Source organism: Rhipicephalus microplus, chromosome 1, assembly GCF_043290135.1.
Source record: "Rhipicephalus microplus isolate Deutch F79 chromosome 1, USDA_Rmic, whole genome shotgun sequence".
Classification (NCBI taxonomy): Eukaryota; Metazoa; Arthropoda; class Arachnida; order Ixodida; family Ixodidae; genus Rhipicephalus; species Rhipicephalus microplus.
In genome coordinates this window covers 1,286,182-1,302,219 of record NC_134700.1, presented here as the reverse complement: position 1 = coordinate 1,302,219, position 16,038 = coordinate 1,286,182, and positions in this window count along the sequence as shown.

Genomic DNA, 16,038 nt, shown 5'->3' with positions numbered 1-16,038 from the left:
TTAGTTTAAGCTAGGTAGCGTCGCGAAACTACCAAAAACGACGTCATCTAACGAGATAGTGTTGTTTTATTGCGAGTATTAAACTGCGATAGGTGAAATTTGAAAGCACACAAAACGGCATGAACAAGCCAAATACTGCGTGTTCTACCGTTACAAGTGCGCAACTGCTATATTGTGATATTCTCGTTCAAGCGCATGCAAGCATCGTGAAACCTTAAAGAACAATGTCATTTAGCGAGATACAGCGTTCTGTACTGCAATACGTTGGTGAAAAACTGTGAGGTTATGCAAATATCGTAATTGTGAACGAAACAGTGTAATAGAGCGTTTTTCAATACAAGTACGATTGTTAGGTTAGGTTAAGATATGAACCGTCGTAAAACCGCATTAAACAATGTCACTTAGTGAGATGCAGTGTTTTTCACCATTACAAGCCGGGAACTGCGATATCTAATGTGAAAGCGCTTGCAAACGTCGTTAGGTTAGGTTAGGTTACGTTACGTTACGTTAGGTTAGGTTAGGTTAGGTTAGGTTAGGTTTGGTTAGGTTAGGTTAGGTTAGGTTAGGTTATGTTAGGTTAGGTTGGGTTAGGTTAGGTTAGGTTACGTTAGGTTAAGGTATGAACCGTCGTAAAACCGCATTACACAATGTCACTTAGTGAGATGCAGTGTTTTTCACCTTTACAAGTTGGGAACTGCAATATCTAATGTGAAAGCGCTTGAAACCGTCGTAATGTTGTAGAAAGCAAGGTAAAGTAGCGAGTAAAACGTTTTCTAACGATAGAAGTGCGAAGGTTATGTTAGGTTGAGTTATGTTAGTTTAAGCTATGTAGCGTCGTGAAACCACCAAAAACGACGTCATCTAACGAGATAGTGTTGTTTTATTGCGAGTATTAAACTGCGATAGGTGAAATGTTGTGAAAGCACACGAAACGGCATGAACAAGCTAAATACTGCGTGTTCTACCGTTACAAGTGCGAAACTGCTATATTGTGATATTCTCGTTAAAGCGCATGCAAGTATCTTGAAACCTTAAAGAACGATGTCATTTAGCGAGATACAGCGTTCTGTACTGCAATAAGTTGGTGAAAAACTGTGAGGTTATGCAAATATCGTAATTGTGAACGAAACAGTGTAATAGAGCGTTTTTCAATACAAGTACGAATGTTAGGTTAGGTTAAGATATGAACCGTCGTAAAACCGCATTAAACAATGTCACTTAGTGAGATGCAGTGTTTTTCACCATTACAAGTCGGGAACTGCGATATCCAATGTGAAAGCGCTTGCAAACGTCGTTAGGTTAGGTTAGGTTAGGTTAGGTTTGGTTAGGTTAGGTTAGGTTAGGTCAGCTTAGGGTATGTTAGGTAAGGTTTGGTTAGGGTAGGTTAGGTTAGGTTGGGTTAGGTAAGGTTAGGTTAGGTTAAGATATGAACCGCGCTAAAACCGCATTAAACAATGTCACTTAGTGAGATGCTGTGTTTTTCACCATTACAAGTCGGGAACTGCAATATCTAATGTGAAAGCGCTTGAAACCGTCGTAATGTTGTAGAAAGCAAGGTAAAGTAGCGAGTAAAACGTTTTCTAACGATAGAAGTGCGAAGGTTATGTTAGGTTGAGTTATGTTTAAGCTATGTAGCGTCGTGAAACCACCAAAAACGATGTCATCTAACGAGATAGTGTTGTTTTATTGCGAGTACGAAACTGCGATAGGTGAAATATTGGGAAAGCACACAAAACGGCATGAACAAGCCAAATACTGCGTGTTGTACCGTTACAAGTGCGAAACTGCTATGTTGTGACATTCTCGGTAAAGCGCATGCAAGTATCGTGAAACCTTAAAGAACGATGTCATTTAGCGAGATACAGCGTTCTGTACTGTAATAAGTTGGTGAGAAACTGTGAGGTCAAGCAAATATCGTAATTGTGAACGAAACAGTGTAATTGAGCGTCTTTAGATACAAGTGTGAATGTTAGGTTAGGTTCACATATCAACCATCGTAAAACCGCATTAAACAATGTCACTTAGTGAGATGTAGTGTTTTTCAACATTACAAGTCGGGAACTACGATATCTAATGTGAAAGCGCATGAAACCGTCGTAATCTTGTAGAAAACATTGTAAAGTTGCGAGTAAAACGTTTTCTAACGATAGAAGTGCGAAGGTTAGGTTAGGTTAGGTTAGTTTAAGCTAGGTAGCGTCGTGAAACTACCAAAAACGACGTCATCTAACGAGATAGTGTTGTTTTATAGCGAGTATTAAACTGCGATAGGTGAAATGTGAAAGCACACAAAACGGCATGAACAAGCCAAATACTGCGTGTTCTACCGTTACAAGTGCGAAAGTGCTATATTGTGATACTCTCGTTAAAGCGCAAGCAAGCATCGTGAAACCTTAAAGAACAATGTCATTTAGCGAGATACAGCGTTCTGTACTGCAATAAGTTGGTGAAAAACTGTGAGGTCATGCAAATATCGTAATTGTGAACGAAACAGTGTAATAGAGCGTTTTTCAATACAAGTACGAATGTTATATTAGGTTAAGATATGAACCGTCGTAAAACCGCATTAAACAATGTCACTTAGTGAGATGCAGTGTTTTTCACCATTACAAGTCGGGAACTGCGATATCTAATGTGAAAGCGCTTGCATACGTCGTTAGGTTAGGTTAGGTTAGGTTAGGTTAGGTTAGGTTACATTAGTTAGGTTTGGTTAGGTTAGGTTAGGTTATGTTAGGTTAGGTTGGGTTAGGTTAGGTTAGGTTACGTTAGGTTAAGGTATGAACCGTCGTAAAACCGCAATAAACAATGTCACTTAGTGAGATGCAGTGTTTTTCACCTTTACAAGTTGGGAACTGCGATATCTAATGTGAGAGCGCTTGAAACCGTCGTAATGTTGTAGAAAGCAATGTAAAGTAGCGAGTAAAACGTTTTCTAACGATATAAGTGCGAAGGTTAGGTTAGGTTAGGTTAGTTTAAGCTAGGTAGCGTCGTGAAACTACCAAAAACGACGTCATCTAATGAGATAGTGTTGTTTTATTGCGAGTATTAAACTGCGATAGGTGAAATGTTGTGAAAGCACACAAAACGGCATGAACAAGCCAAATACTGCGTGTTCTACCGTTACAAGTGCGAAACTGCTATATTGTGATATTCTCGTTAAAGCGCATGCAAGCATCGTGAAACCTTAAAGAACAATGTCATTTAGCGAGATACAGCGTTCTGTACTGCAATAAGTTGGTGAAAAACTGTGAGGTTATGCAAATATCGTAATGGTGAACGAAACAGTGTAATAGAGCGTTTTTCAATACAAGTACGAATGTTAGGTTAGGTTAAGATATGAACCGTCGTAAAACCGCATTAAACAATGTCACTTAGTGAGATGCAGTGTTTTTCACCATTACAAGTCGGGAACTGCGATATCCAATGTGAAAGCGCTTGCAAACGTCGTTAGATAAGGTTAGGTTAGGTTAGGTAAGGTTAGGTTAGGTTTGGTTAGGTTAGTTTAGGTTAGGTTAGGTTAGGTTAGATTAGGTTAGGTTGGGTTGAGTTGGGTTAGGTTAGGTTGGGTTAGGTTAGGTTGGGTTAGGTTAGGTTAGGTTAGGTTACGTTAGGTTAGGGTAGGTTACGTTAGGTTAGGTTAGGTTAGGTTACGTTAGGTTAGGTTAGGTTAGGTAAGGATAATTTGGTTAGGTTAGGTAAGGTTAGGTTAGGTTGGGTTAGGTTGGGTTGGGTGTTGTTGGGTTGGGTTGGGTTGGGTTAGGTTGGGTTAGGTTAGGTTAGGTTACGTTAGGTTAGGTTAGGTTAGGTTAGGTTACGTTAGGTTATGTTAGGTTAGGTTAGGTTACGTTAGGTTAGGTTAGGTCAGGTAAGGTTAGGTTACGTTAGAATAGGTTAGGTTAGGTTAGGTTACGTTAGGTTAGGTTAAGTTAGGTTAGGTTAGGTTTGGTTAGGTTAGGTTAGGTTAGCTTAGGTTAGGTTAGGTTGGGTTGGGTTGGGTTAGGTTGGGTTAGGTTAGGTTAGGTTAGGTTAGGTTGGGTTAGGTTAGTTTAGGTTAGGTTAGGTTAGGTTGGGTTGGGTTGGGTTAGGTTAGGTTAGGTAAGGTTAGGGTAGGTTAGGTTAGGTTACGTTAGGTTAAGGTATGAACCGTCGTAAAACCGCATGAAACAATGTCACTTAGTGAGATGCAGTGTTTTTCATCTTTACAAGTTGGGAACTGCGATATCTAATGTGAAAGCGCATGAAACCGTCGTAATCTTGTAGAAAACATTGTAAAGTTGCGAGTAAAACGTTTTCTAACGATATAAGTGCGAAGGTTAGGTTAGGTTAGGTTAGTTTAAGCTAGGTAGCGTCGTGAAACTACCAAAAACGACGTCATCTAACGAGATAGTGTTGTTTTATTGCGAGTACGAAACTGCGATAGGTGAAATATTGGGAAAGCACACAAAATGGCATGAACTAGCCAGATACTGCGTCTTGTGCCGTTACAAGAGAGAAACTGCTTTATTGTGATATTCTCGTTAAAGCGCATGCAAGTATCGTGAAACCTTAAAGAACGATGTCATTTAGCGAGATACAGCGTTCTGTACTGTAATAAGTTGGTGAGAAACTGTGAGGTCAAGCAAATATCGTAATTGTGAACGAAACAGTGTAATTGAGCGTATTTAGATACAAGTGCGAATGTTAGGTTAGGTTGAGATATCAACCGTCGTAAAACCGCATTAAACAATGTCACTTAGTGAGATGTAGTGTTTTTCAACATTACAAGTCGGGAACTACGATATCTAATGTGAAAGCGCATGAAACCGTCGTAATCTTGTAGAAAACATTGTAAAGTTGCGAGTAAAACGTTTTCTAACGATAGAAGTGCGAAGGTTAGCTTGAGTTATGTTAGTTTAAGCTATGTAGCGTCGTGAGACCACCAAAAAGGACGTCATCTAACGAGATAGTGTTGTTTTATTGCATGTACGTAACTGCAATAGGTGAAATGTTGTGAAAGTACACAAAAAGGCTTGAACAAGCCAGATACTGCGTGTTGTACCGTTACAAGTGCGAAACTGCTATAATGTGATATTCTTGTTAAAGCGCATGCAAGCATCGTGAAACCTTAAAGAACGATGTCCTTTAGCGAGATACAGCGTTCTGTACTGCAATAAGTTGGTGAAAAACTGTGAGGTTATGCAAATATCCTAATTGTGAACGAAACAGTGTAATAGAGCGTTTTTCAATACAAGTACGAATGTTAGGTTAGGTTAAGATATGAACCGTCGTAAAACCGCATTAAACAATGTCACTTAGTGAGATGCAGTGTTTTTCACCATTACAAGTCGGGAACTGCGATATCTAATGTGAAAGCGCTTGCAAACGTCGTTAGGTTAGGTTAGGTTACGTTACGTTAGGTTAGGTTAGGCTAGGTTAGGTTAGGTTATGTTAGGTTAGGTTGGGTTAGGTTAGGTTAGGTTACGTTAGGTTGAGGTATGAACCGTCGTAAAACCGCATTAAACAATGTCACTTAGTGAGATGCAGTGTTTTTCACCTTTACAAGTTGGGAACTGCGATATCTAATGTGAAAGCGCTTGAAACCGTCGTAATGTTGTAGAAAGCAATGTAAAGTAGCGAGTAAAACGTTTTCTAACGATAGAAGTGCGAAGGTTATGTTAGGTTGAGTTATGTTAGTTTAAGCTAGGTAGCGTCGTGAAACCACCAAAAACGACGTCATCTAACGAGATAGTGTTGTTTTATTGCGAGTACGAAACTGCGATAGGTAAAATGTTGTGAAAGCACACAAAACGGCATGAACAAGCCAAATACTGCGTGTTGTACCGTTACAAGTGCGAAACTGCTATGTTGTGACATTCTCGGTAAAGCGCATGCAAGTATCGTGATACCTTAAAGAACGATGTCATTTAGCGAGATACAGCGTTCTGTACTGTAATAAGTTGGTGAGAAACTGTGAGGTCAAGCAAATATCGTAATTGTGAACAAAACAGTGTAATAGAGCGTTTTTAGATACAAGTGTGAATGTCAGGTTAGGTTAAGATATGAACCGTCGTAAAACCACATTAAACAATGTCACTTAGTGAGATGCAGTGTTTTTCACCATTACAAGTCGGGAACTGCGATATCTAATGTGAATGCGCTTGCAAACGTCGTTAGGTTAGGTTAGGTTAGGTTAGGTTAGGTTACGTTAGGTTAGGTTTGGTTAGGTTAGGTTAGGTTAGGTTAGGTTATGTTAGGTTAGGTTGGGTTAGGTTAGGTTAGGTTACGTTAGGTTAAGGTATAAACCGTCGTAAAACCGCATTACACAATGTCACTTAGTGAGATGCAGTGTTTTTCACCTTTACAAGTTGGGAACTGCAATATCTAATGTGAAAGCGCTTGAAATCGTCGTAATGTTGTAGAAAGCAAGGTAAAGTAGCGAGTAAAACGTTTTCTAACGATAGAAGTGCGAAGGTTATGTTAGGTTGAGTTATGTTAGTTTAAGCTATGTAGCGTCGTGAAACCACCAAAAACGACGTCATCTAACGAGATAGTGTTGTTTTATTGCGAGTACGAAACTGCGATAGGTAAAATGTTGTGAAAGCACACAAAACGGCATGAACAAGCCAAATACTGCGTGTTGTACCGTTACAAGTGCGAAACTGCTATGTTGTGACATTCTCGTTAAAGCGCATGCAAGCATCGTGAAACCTTAAAGAACGATGTCATTTAGCGAGATACAGCGTTCTGTACTGCAATAAGTTGGTGAAAAGCTGTGAGGTTATGCAAATATCGTAATTGTGAACGAAACAGTGTAATAGAGCGTTTTTCAATACAAGTACGAATGTTAGGTTATGTTAAGATATGAACCGTCGTAAAACCGCATTAAACAATGTCACTTAGTGAGATGCAGTGTTTTTCACCATTACAAGTCGGGAACTGCGATTTCTAATGTGAAAGCGCTTGCAAACGTCGTTAGGTTAGGTTAGGTTAGGTTAGGTTGGGTTAGGTTAGGTTTGGTTAGGTTAGGTTAAGATATGAACCGCGCTAAAACCGCATTAAACAATGTCACTTAGTGAGATGCAGTGTTTTTCACCATTACAAGTCGGGAACTGCGATATCTAATGTGAAAGCGCTTGCAAACGTCGTTAGGTTAGGTTAGGTTAGGTTAGGTTAGGTTAGGTTAGGTTGGGTTAGGTTAGGTTAGGTTAGGTTAGGTTAGGTTGAGATATGAACCGCGCTAAAACCGCATTAAACAATGTCACTTAGTGAGGTGCTGTGTTTTTCACAATTACAAGTCGGGAACTGCGATATCTAAAGTGAAAGCGCATGAAACCGTCGTAATCTTGTAGAAAACATTGTAAAGTAGCGAATAAAACGTTTTCTAACGATAGAAGTGCGAAGGTTAGGTTAGTTTGAGCTACGTAGCGTCGTGAAACCACCAAAAACGATGTCATCTAACGAGATAGTGTTGTTTTATTGCGAGTACGAAACTGCGATAGGTGAAATATTGTGAAAGCACACAAAATGGCATAAACTAGCCAGATACTGCGTCTTGTGCCGTTACAAGTGCGAAACTGCTTTATTGTGATATTCTCGTTAAAGCGCATGCAAGTATCGTGAAACCTTAAAGAACGATGTCATTTAGCGAGATACAGCGTTCTGTACTGCAATAAGTTGGTGAAAAACTGTGAGGTTATGCAAATATCGTAATTGTGAACGAAACAGTGTAATAGAGCGTTTTTCAATACAAGTACGAATGTTAGGTTAGGTTAAGATATGAACCGTCGTAAAACCGCATTAAACAGTGTCACTTAGTGAGATGCAGTGTTTTTCACCATTACAAGTCGGGAACTGCGATATCTATTGTGAAAGCGCTTTCAAACGTCGTTAGGTTAGGTTACGTTAGGTTAGGTTAGGTTAGGTTACGTTAGGTTAGGTTTGGTTAGGTTAGGTTAGGTTAGGTTATGTTAGGTTAGGTTGGGTTAGGTTAGGTTAGGTTAGGTTAAGATATGAACCGCGCTAAAACCGCATTAAACAATGTCACTTAGTGAGATGCAGTGTTTTTCACCTTTACAAGTTGAGAACTGCGATATCTAATGTGAAAGCGCTTGAAACCGTCGTAATGTTGTAGAAAGCAATGTAAAGTAGCGAGTAAAACGTTTTCTACGATAGAAGTGCGAAGTTTATGTTAGGTTGAGTTATGTTAGTTTAAGCTAGGTAGCGTCGTGAAACCACCAAAAACGACGTCATCTAACGAGATAGTGTTGTTTTATTGCGAGTACGAAACTGCGATAGGTAAAATGTTGTGAAAGCACACAAAACGGCATGAACAAGCCAAATACTGCGTGTTGTACCGTTACAAGTGCGAAACTGCTATATTGTGACACTCTCGGTAAAGCGCATGCAAGTATCGTGAAACCTTAAAGAACGATGTCATTTAGCGAGATACAGCGTTCTGTACTGTAATAAGTTGGTGAGAAACTGTGAGGTCAAGCAAATATCGTAATTGTGAACGAAACAGTGTAATTGAGCGTCTTTAGATACAAGTGCGAATGTTAGGTTAGGTTGACATATCCACCGTCGTAAAACCGCATTAAACAATGTCACTTAGTGAGATGTAGTGTTTTTCAACATTACAAGTCGGTAACTACGATATCTAATGTGAAAGCGCATGAAACCGTCGTAATCTTGTAGAAAACATTGTAAAGTTGCGAGTAAAACGTTTTGTAACGATAGAAGTGCGAAGGTTAGGTTAGGTTAGGTTAGTTTAAGCTAGGTAGCGTCGCGAAACTACCAAAAACGACGTCATCTAACGAGATAGTGTTGTTTTATTGCGAGTATTAAACTGCGATAGGTGAAATGTGAAAGCACACAAAACGGCATGAACAAGCCAAATACTGCGTGTTCTACCGTTACAAGTGCGCAACTGCTATATTGTGATATTCTCGTTCAAGCGCATGCAAGCATCGTGAAACCTTAAAGAACAATGTCATTTAGCGAGATACAGCGTTCTGTACTGCAATAAGTTGGTGAAAAACTGTGAGGTTATGCAAATATCGTAATTGTGAACGAAACAGTGTAATAGAGCGTTTTTCAATACAAGTACAATGTTAGGTTAGGTTAAGATATGAACCGTCGTAAAACCGCATTAAACAATGTCACTTAGTGAGATGCAGTGTTTTTCACCATTACAAGCCGGGAACTGCGATATCTAATGTGAAAGCGCTTGCAAACGTCGTTAGGTTAGGTTAGGTTACGTTACGTTAGGTTAGGTTAGGTTAGGTTAGGTTAGGTTATGTTAGGTTAGGTTGGGTTAGGTTAGGTTAGGTTACGTTAGGTTGAGGTATGAACCGTCGTAAAACCGCATTAAACAATGTCACTTAGTGAGATGCAGTGTTTTTCACCTTTACAAGTTGGGAACTGCGATATCTAATGTGAAAGCGCTTGAAACCGTCGTAATGTTGTAGAAAGCAATGTAAAGTAGCGAGTAAAACGTTTTCTAACGATAGAAGTGCGAAGGTTATGTTAGGTTGAGTTATGTTAGTTTAAGCTAGGTAGCGTCGTGAAACCACCAAAAACGACGTCATCTAACGAGATAGTGTTGTTTTATTGCGAGTACGAAACTGCGATAGGTAAAATGTTGTGAAAGCACACAAAACGGCATGAACAAGCCAAATACTGCGTGTTGTACCGTTACAAGTGCGAAACTGCTATGTTGTGACATTCTCGGTAAAGCGCATGCAAGTATCGTGAAACCTTAAAGAACGATGTCATTTAGCGAGATACAGCGTTCTGTACTGTAATAAGTTGGTGAGAAACTGTGAGGTCAAGCAAATATCGTAATTGTGAACGAAACAGTGTAATTGAGCGTCTTTAGATACAAGTGCGAATGTTAGGTTAGGTTGACATATCAACCGTCGTAAAACCGCATTAAACAATGTCACTTAGTGAGATGTAGTGTTTTTCAACTTTACAAGTTGGCAACTACGATATCTAATGTGAAAGCGCATGAAACCGTCGTAATCTTGTGAAAAACATTGTAAAGTTGCGAGTAAAACGTTTTCTAACGATAGAAGTGCGAAGGTTAGGTTAGGTTAGGTTAGTTTAAGCTAGGTAGCGTCGTGAAACTACCAAAAACGACGTCATCTAACGAGATAGTGTTGTTTTATTGCGAGTATTAAACTGCGATAGGTGAAATGTTGTGAAAGCACACAAAACGGCATGAACAAGCCAAATACTGCGTGTTCTACCGTTAGCAGTGCGAAACTGCTATATTGTGATATTCTCGTTAAAGCGCATGCAAGCATCGTGAAACCTTAAAGAACAATGTCATTTAGCGAGATACAGCGTTCTGTACTGCAATAAGTTGGTGAAAAACTGTGAGGTTATGCAAATATCGTAATGGTGAACGAAACAGTGTAATAGAGCGTTTTTCAATACAAGTACGAATGTTAGGTTAGGTTAAGATATGAACCGTCGTAAAACCGCATTAAACAATGTCACTTAGTGAGATGCAGTGTTTTTCACCATTACAAGTCGGGAACTGCGATATCCAATGTGAAAGCGCTTGCAAACGTCGTTAGATAAGGTTAGGTTAGGTTAGGTAAGGTTAGGTTAGGTTTGGTTAGGTTAGTTTAGGTTAGGTTAGGTTAGGTTAGATTAGGTTAGGTTGGGTTGAGTTGGGTTAGGTTAGGTTGGGTTAGGTTTGGTTGGGTTAGGTTAGGTTAGGTTAGGTTACGTTAGGTTAGGGTAGGTTACGTTAGGTTAGGTTAGGTTAGGTTACGTTAGGTTAGGTTAGGTTAGGTAAGGATAATTTGGTTAGGTTAGGTAAGGTTAGGTTAGGTTGGGTTAGGTTGGGTTGGGTGTTGTTGGGTTGGGTTGGGTTGGGTTAGGTTGGGTTAGGTTAGGTTAGGTTACGTTAGGTTAGGTTAGGTTAGGTTAGGTTACGTTAGGTTATGTTAGGTTAGGTTAGGTTACGTTAGGTTAGGTTAGGTCAGGTAAGGTTAGGTTACGTTAGAATAGGTTAGGTTAGGTTAGGTTACGTTAGGTTAGGTTAAGTTAGGTTAGGTTAGGTTTGGTTAGGTTAGGTTAGGTTAGCTTAGGTTAGGTTAGGTTGGGTTGGGTTGGGTTAGGTTGGGTTAGGTTAGGTTAGGTTAGGTTAGGTTGGGTTAGGTTAGTTTAGGTTAGGTTAGGTTAGGTTGGGTTGGGTTGGGTTAGGTTAGGTTAGGTAAGGTTAGGGTAGGTTAGGTTAGGTTACGTTAGGTTAAGGTATGAACCGTCGTAAAACCGCATGAAACAATGTCACTTAGTGAGATGCAGTGTTTTTCATCTTTACAAGTTGGGAACTGCGATATCTAATGTGAAAGCGCATGAAACCGTCGTAATCTTGTAGAAAACATTGTAAAGTTGCGAGTAAAACGTTTTCTAACGATATAAGTGCGAAGGTTAGGTTAGGTTAGGTTAGTTTAAGCTAGGTAGCGTCGTGAAACTACCAAAAACGACGTCATCTAACGAGATAGTGTTGTTTTATTGCGAGTACGAAACTGCGATAGGTGAAATATTGGGAAAGCACACAAAATGGCATGAACTAGCCAGATACTGCGTCTTGTGCCGTTACAAGAGAGAAACTGCTTTATTGTGATATTCTCGTTAAAGCGCATGCAAGTATCGTGAAACCTTAAAGAACGATGTCATTTAGCGAGATACAGCGTTCTGTACTGTAATAAGTTGGTGAGAAACTGTGAGGTCAAGCAAATATCGTAATTGTGAACGAAACAGTGTAATTGAGCGTATTTAGATACAAGTGCGAATGTTAGGTTAGGTTGAGATATCAACCGTCGTAAAACCGCATTAAACAATGTCACTTAGTGAGATGTAGTGTTTTTCAACATTACAAGTCGGGAACTACGATATCTAATGTGAAAGCGCATGAAACCGTCGTAATCTTGTAGAAAACATTGTAAAGTTGCGAGTAAAACGTTTTCTAACGATAGAAGTGCGAAGGTTAGCTTGAGTTATGTTAGTTTAAGCTATGTAGCGTCGTGAGACCACCAAAAAGGACGTCATCTAACGAGATAGTGTTGTTTTATTGCATGTACGTAACTGCAATAGGTGAAATGTTGTGAAAGTACACAAAAAGGCTTGAACAAGCCAGATACTGCGTGTTGTACCGTTACAAGTGCGAAACTGCTATAATGTGATATTCTTGTTAAAGCGCATGCAAGCATCGTGAAACCTTAAAGAACGATGTCCTTTAGCGAGATACAGCGTTCTGTACTGCAATAAGTTGGTGAAAAACTGTGAGGTTATGCAAATATCCTAATTGTGAACGAAACAGTGTAATAGAGCGTTTTTCAATACAAGTACGAATGTTAGGTTAGGTTAAGATATGAACCGTCGTAAAACCGCATTAAACAATGTCACTTAGTGAGATGCAGTGTTTTTCACCATTACAAGTCGGGAACTGCGATATCTAATGTGAAAGCGCTTGCAAACGTCGTTAGGTTAGGTTAGGTTACGTTACGTTAGGTTAGGTTAGGTTAGGTTAGGTTAGGTTATGTTAGGTTAGGTTGGGTTAGGTTAGGTTAGGTTACGTTAGGTTGAGGTATGAACCGTCGTAAAACCGCATTAAACAATGTCACTTAGTGAGATGCAGTGTTTTTCACCTTTACAAGTTGGGAACTGCGATATCTAATGTGAAAGCGCTTGAAACCGTCGTAATGTTGTAGAAAGCAATGTAAAGTAGCGAGTAAAACGTTTTCTAACGATAGAAGTGCGAAGGTTATGTTAGGTTGAGTTATGTTAGTTTAAGCTAGGTAGCGTCGTGAAACCACCAAAAACGACGTCATCTAACGAGATAGTGTTGTTTTATTGCGAGTACGAAACTGCGATAGGTAAAATGTTGTGAAAGCACACAAAACGGCATGAACAAGCCAAATACTGCGTGTTGTACCGTTACAAGTGCGAAACTGCTATGTTGTGACATTCTCGGTAAAGCGCATGCAAGTATCGTGATACCTTAAAGAACGATGTCATTTAGCGAGATACAGCGTTCTGTACTGTAATAAGTTGGTGAGAAACTGTGAGGTCAAGCAAATATCGTAATTGTGAACGAAACAGTGTAATTGAGCGTCTTTAGATACAAGTGCGAATGTTAGGTTAGGTTGACATATCAACCGTCGTAAAACCGCATTAAACAATGTCACTTAGTGAGATGTAGTGTTTTTCAACATTACAAGTTGGCAACTACGATATCTAATGTGAAAGCGCATGAAACCGTCGTAATCTTGTGAAAAACATTGTAAAGTTGCGAGTAAAACGTTTTCTAACGATAGAAGTGCGAAGGTTAGGTTAGGTTAGGTTAGTTTAAGCTAGGTAGCGTCGTGAAACTACCAAAAACGACGTCATCTAACGAGATAGTGTTGTTTTATTGCGAGTATTAAACTGCGATAGGTGAAATGTTGTGAAAGCACACAAAACGGCATGAACAAGCCAAATACTGCGTGTTCTACCGTTACAAGTGCGAAACTGCTATATTGTGATATTCTCGTTAAAGCGCATGCAAGCATCGTGAAACCTTAAAGAACAATGTCATTTAGCGAGATACAGCGTTCTGTACTGCAATAAGTTGGTGAAAAACTGTGAGGTTATGCAAATATCGTAATTGTGAACAAAACAGTGTAATAGAGCGTTTTTAGATACAAGTGTGAATGTCAGGTTAGGTTAAGATATGAACCGTCGTAAAACCACATTAAACAATGTCACTTAGTGAGATGCAGTGTTTTTCACCATTACAAGTCGGGAACTGCGATATCTAATGTGAATGCGCTTGCAAACGTCGTTAGGTTAGGTTAGGTTAGGTTAGGTTAGGTTACGTTAGGTTAGGTTTGGTTAGGTTAGGTTAGGTTAGGTTAGGTTATGTTAGGTTAGGTTGGGTTAGGTTAGGTTAGGTTACGTTAGGTTAAGGTATAAACCGTCGTAAAACCGCATTACACAATGTCACTTAGTGAGATGCAGTGTTTTTCACCTTTACAAGTTGGGAACTGCAATATCTAATGTGAAAGCGCTTGAAATCGTCGTAATGTTGTAGAAAGCAAGGTAAAGTAGCGAGTAAAACGTTTTCTAACGATAGAAGTGCGAAGGTTATGTTAGGTTGAGTTATGTTAGTTTAAGCTATGTAGCGTCGTGAAACCACCAAAAACGACGTCATCTAACGAGATAGTGTTGTTTTATTGCGAGTACGAAACTGCGATAGGTAAAATGTTGTGAAAGCACACAAAACGGCATGAACAAGCCAAATACTGCGTGTTGTACCGTTACAAGTGCGAAACTGCTATGTTGTGACATTCTCGTTAAAGCGCATGCAAGCATCGTGAAACCTTAAAGAACGATGTCATTTAGCGAGATACAGCGTTCTGTACTGCAATAAGTTGGTGAAAAGCTGTGAGGTTATGCAAATATCGTAATTGTGAACGAAACAGTGTAATAGAGCGTTTTTCAATACAAGTACGAATGTTAGGTTATGTTAAGATATGAACCGTCGTAAAACCGCATTAAACAATGTCACTTAGTGAGATGCAGTGTTTTTCACCATTACAAGTCGGGAACTGCGATTTCTAATGTGAAAGCGCTTGCAAACGTCGTTAGGTTAGGTTAGGTTAGGTTAGGTTGGGTTAGGTTAGGTTTGGTTAGGTTAGGTTAAGATATGAACCGCGCTAAAACCGCATTAAACAATGTCACTTAGTGAGATGCAGTGTTTTTCACCATTACAAGTCGGGAACTGCGATATCTAATGTGAAAGCGCTTGCAAACGTCGTTAGGTTAGGTTAGGTTAGGTTAGGTTAGGTTAGGTTAGGTTGGGTTAGGTTAGGTTAGGTTAGGTTAGGTTAGGTTGAGATATGAACCGCGCTAAAACCGCATTAAACAATGTCACTTAGTGAGGTGCTGTGTTTTTCACAATTACAAGTCGGGAACTGCGATATCTAAAGTGAAAGCGCATGAAACCGTCGTAATCTTGTAGAAAACATTGTAAAGTAGCGAATAAAACGTTTTCTAACGATAGAAGTGCGAAGGTTAGGTTAGTTTGAGCTACGTAGCGTCGTGAAACCACCAAAAACGATGTCATCTAACGAGATAGTGTTGTTTTATTGCGAGTACGAAACTGCGATAGGTGAAATATTGTGAAAGCACACAAAATGGCATAAACTAGCCAGATACTGCGTCTTGTGCCGTTACAAGTGCGAAACTGCTTTATTGTGATATTCTCGTTAAAGCGCATGCAAGTATCGTGAAACCTTAAAGAACGATGTCATTTAGCGAGATACAGCGTTCTGTACTGCAATAAGTTGGTGAAAAACTGTGAGGTTATGCAAATATCGTAATTGTGAACGAAACAGTGTAATAGAGCGTTTTTCAATACAAGTACGAATGTTAGGTTAGGTTAAGATATGAACCGTCGTAAAACCGCATTAAACAGTGTCACTTAGTGAGATGCAGTGTTTTTCACCATTACAAGTCGGGAACTGCGATATCTATTGTGAAAGCGCTTTCAAACGTCGTTAGGTTAGGTTACGTTAGGTTAGGTTAGGTTAGGTTACGTTAGGTTAGGTTTGGTTAGGTTAGGTTAGGTTAGGTTATGTTAGGTTAGGTTGGGTTAGGTTAGGTTAGGTTAGGTTAAGATATGAACCGCGCTAAAACCGCATTAAACAATGTCACTTAGTGAGATGCAGTGTTTTTCACCTTTACAAGTTGAGAACTGCGATATCTAATGTGAAAGCGCTTGAAACCGTCGTAATGTTGTAGAAAGCAATGTAAAGTAGCGAGTAAAACGTTTTCTACGATAGAAGTGCGAAGTTTATGTTAGGTTGAGTTATGTTAGTTTAAGCTAGGTAGCGTCGTGAAACCACCAAAAACGACGTCATCTAACGAGATAGTGTTGTTTTATTGCGAGTACGAAACTGCGATAGGTAAAATGTTGTGAAAGCACACAAAACGGCATGAACAAGCCAAATACTGCGTGTTGTACCGTTACAAGTGCGAAACTGCTATATTGTGACACTCTCG